Source organism: Octodon degus, unplaced genomic scaffold, assembly GCF_000260255.1.
Source record: "Octodon degus isolate 3935 unplaced genomic scaffold, OctDeg1.0 scaffold00104, whole genome shotgun sequence".
Lineage (NCBI taxonomy): Eukaryota > Metazoa > Chordata > Mammalia > Rodentia > Octodontidae > Octodon > Octodon degus.
Window position 1 is genome coordinate 2825108 of NW_004524680.1, and position 3515 is coordinate 2828622.

Below are 3515 nucleotides of genomic sequence, written 5' to 3' on the forward strand. Positions count from 1 at the left end.
CAACTGGGTAGAATGGGTGTCTATTGACTTACTACACTACTTCATCCAACAACAGCAGATGATACATTTTTTGTAACTCTTCTCAAGTTATAAGAAACATTCCCTGAGATAGATGATAGCCTGGGCTTAACTCACTGGAGTATAAAAGGATATAACTATACAGTGTTTGCTGTCAGATCACAAGGATACTAATCTATCGGTACCAGAAATATTCATGTAAAAATCTGAAGATATCTGTTAAATAACACTCTTGTAAATCACACTAGTCAAAAAAGAAATCACAAGAAAAAATTTTAAATATTTGAATTAAATAAAAGTGAATGTACCACTTGTCAAAGATGTAGAATGCAGTGAAAGTAGTGCTTAAAGAGACATTTGTGTTATTGAATGCATATAGTAAAAAAGAAGAAAGATTGAAAATCAACATTCTAAATTTCTCCTTTACAAAGGCAGAAAAAATGGTAAAACATAAGCCCAAAATGAGTAGAAAAATATTAAAAACTAGAGCATAATTCAGTGAAATTTAAAACAGGTAGTCAATAGACAAAATAAAGTAAAACTTGGTCCAGGACTGGCTGGTTAGCTCAGCAGATTAAAGTGCCTGCTTAGGCAGACACAGGGGCCAGGGGTTCAATCCCCAGCCTGCTGTGCTGACCCTGCCCCTGGAACGCGCTCAGATGGCAAATGAGATTGGATGTGGTGGCATGTGCCTGTAATCCCGGCTCTTGGGAGGCTGAAAACAGGAGGATCACTACGAGTCCGATCTGTGTAGTGAGACTCTGTAGACCCTGTACTAAATACATTAAGAAAAAAAAAGCCTTGGTCCTTTGAAAACATCAATGAAGTTGATAAGCCTCTAGCTAGACTAAGAAAAAGAACATAGATTACTAATGTCAGTAATGGGAAAGGGTCATCACTACAGACATATGTCATGGACATTTAAAAGTTAATAAAGCAGGGCCGGGGAGATGGCTCAGTAGAATAAGCGCTTCCCTGGCAAGCACAAGGGCCTGAGTTCAATCCCTGGTTCCTCAACAACAACAAAAAAAGATAATAAAGCAGTATTTTGAATAACTTTTTGCCCACAGGTTTCATATCTTTGATGAAATGAACCAATTCCCTGAAAGATGCAATTTCCCAAAACTCACACAAGAAATAAATAATTTAATAGGCCTATGTCTATTTTAAAAATGGAATCAATAACTAATAATCTTCCAAACCAGAATCTACCTGGCTCTGGCGCCAGGGAGATGGCTCAGTAGAATAAGTGCTTCTGAGTTCAATCCCTAGTTCTTAAAAAAAAAAAAATAGAATTTACCTGGCTCAGGTGGGTTTGTTTGTGAATTTGTGCAAAGGAGAAAATTATATGAATTCTCTGTAATTTCTTTCAGAAAACAGGAACATAGGGAATATTTCCTAACTCATTCTATGAGACTAGCATTACCCTATGTTATGGTTTATATCCCAAAGCCTCGTGTGCTCCTAGGAGGGACCCTGGGGCAACTGGATCATGGGTGTGTGAAACAGGATTAATCCACTAATTGGTTTAGACAGATCTAGGTGTGGGTGATGAATTTACTGAAGAGGGAAGACTCATGTTGGGTGTGGGTGGCACCAACCAATAGACATGTAGCCTGGATGGAATGAAAAAGGAAAGAAGACGACATAGTGCTGGTTCCTGTCTGGCATGCCATGATCTGTTTCTTCTGTCGTGCTGTCTTGCCTTAGAGCCAGCTGACTGGACAGATACCACCAGCAACTGTGACCGAAAATAAACCTTTTCTCCTTTAACCTGTGGGTGTCAAGTATTTTGTCCCAGCAATGAAAAAGTAACACACCCTAATAGCAAAATTAAGTATTACAGGCTGGCAAGATAGCTCAGTGGACGAAAGCGCCTGCTTTGGCAGAGCACATTGGCTGGGGCTCGAGCCCCTGCGAGCTGTGCTGGCCCCGTCCCTGGGAGACTGGACGTGCTGCCATGCACCTGTAACCCCAGCGTTTGGGAGGCTGAAAATGGAAGGATCACTGCAAGTCCAATCTGTGTAGTGAGACCCTGTAGACCCTGTACTAAATACAGTAAGAAAAGAAAAAAGAAAAAACCTACATCTAACATACTTAATGGTAAGTGCAAAGCTTTCTAACCTAAGGAGCAAGGCAAGGCTATCCTCTCACTTTTCAACAATATTCAGGAAATCCTAGATAATGCAGTGAATCAAGAAAAGGAAAAAAAGCAGGGGAGGGTCCAGGGAGATAGCTCAGTAGAATGAGCACTTGCCTGGCAAACGCAAGGGCCTGAGTTCAATCCCCAGTTCTGGAAAAAAAAAAAAGAAAAAAAAAAGATTCTCAATAAAATTATTTTTTAAAAAAAATAAACATAAGGAATAGTTCACAATGAGGGATTGATAAGACATGGTAGTCATAAAGGTGTATGCACTAAAATTATAGTATTATAAGATTTATGGGGGAAAAGACATATAAAGAATTTGGCAACTATAGTCAACTACCATAATTCTTTTAGTTTTACAGAAAATAATAAATGAAATAATCACCAAACCCATGTAATAATATTAAAAAAAAAGAAGAAAGAAAAGGAAATAAGGCTGGATGTAGTAGTGCATGCCTGTAATCTCAGCACTTGGGAGGCTGAGGCAGGAGAATTGCCATGAGTTTGAAGCCAGCCTGGGATATATAGTGAGTTCAAGGCCAAGATGAGAGGCTGAGGCAAGAAAATCACTGCAAGTTTGAGGCCACCCTGGGCTACGTACTGAGACTTTGTCTCAAAAAACCAAAACAAAAAACAAAGAAAAAAGGAAATGAAAGGTATTACACATTGATAAAGGAGAAATAAAACTACAGATGACATGATTGTGTATGTAGACAATCTAAATGAATAAAGAAAAATACTATTACTATTGCTTTTTCAGACAGAGTCTTGCTATGTGGGTCAAACTGCCCTTGAACTCACTATGTAGCCCAGGGTGGCTTTGAACTTGCAGCAATCCTCCTGCCTCAGCCTCATGAGCACTGGGGTTACAGGTGTGCCCCACCAAAACTGGCTTAGAGAAAAGACTTCTAAAACCAAGTGATTGTAGTGATGTTGCAAGATACAAGGCTAATATATTGAATTTTATCAATGTCCTTTATACCAGCAATGAGCAAGTACAATTTGAAATTAAAAGCATATTACTATTTACAAAATGAAACCTTTAGCTATAATAGACTGAGAGAAAATACTTGCAAAAGTTACATCTAATAAATGACTCTTGGGGGTTGCACGTGGGATGTGGGGCGATGGAGGAGGTGATGCATTCTGACGATAAGGTTTGCGATGAGACTGGCATAGAGTCTAGCTCTCGGGGTCCCGGGTGCAGCCTCAGGAACTTTGCTTGTGAACAGAATCTGCTATCCCGGCCTGATGGCTCTGCTGCTTTCCTGCAAGGTGATACTTCTGTCCTCGCTGGTGTGTATGGACCCGCAGAGGTGAAGGTCAGCAAAGAGATCTTCAACAAGGCCAC

General features: G+C 39.9%; 1 protein-coding gene across 1 annotated transcript in view; it reads left to right on the forward strand.

The window, feature by feature from the left end:
• Positions 1-3515, forward strand: part of Znf251 (zinc finger protein 251) — a 38346-nt gene that overhangs the window by 10504 nt on the left and 24327 nt on the right.